The sequence below is a fragment of the Chaetura pelagica genome, unplaced genomic scaffold (assembly GCF_000747805.2).
Source record: "Chaetura pelagica isolate M959 unplaced genomic scaffold, ChaPel_1.0 scaffold391, whole genome shotgun sequence".
In the NCBI taxonomy this organism is placed as follows: Eukaryota; Metazoa; Chordata; class Aves; order Apodiformes; family Apodidae; genus Chaetura; species Chaetura pelagica.
The window spans coordinates 789,053-789,471 of NW_009952047.1; positions in this window are offsets into that span (position 1 = coordinate 789,053).

Genomic DNA, 419 nt, shown 5'->3' on the forward strand with positions numbered 1-419 from the left:
ATTTCAAGATGAAATCCAGTTCTTTCCACTGTTCAACAGATGTAACGCTACTTGACTCTCCCTATCCTCTTCTTCAGGCTGAAGGAATATGGAATAGCAGTTAGATGCCTAGTATTGTTACCTGATCTGTGGACAGCTGACCTTACAAGTCTACACTTAATGCATAGCATTAGTTAACAGTTTTTCCCCTGGCTTTCTTATGAATAATAGTAAAACCTAATGTTTACTGATTGTGAGTGGCTGTATAGTGTAGTATTGTTTTGTTGAGAGGAAAGAATTTACTTGTCTCTTCTATGTAAGCTTACCTATTCAAAGAATAAATAATTATCTGTCTGAACTTGTTTTCCTGTTGGTGATGAGCTTAGAGGAATGCAGGGTCCAAATTTTAAGTAGTCTTCAGAGCCCTCTTGGGGCTAAAA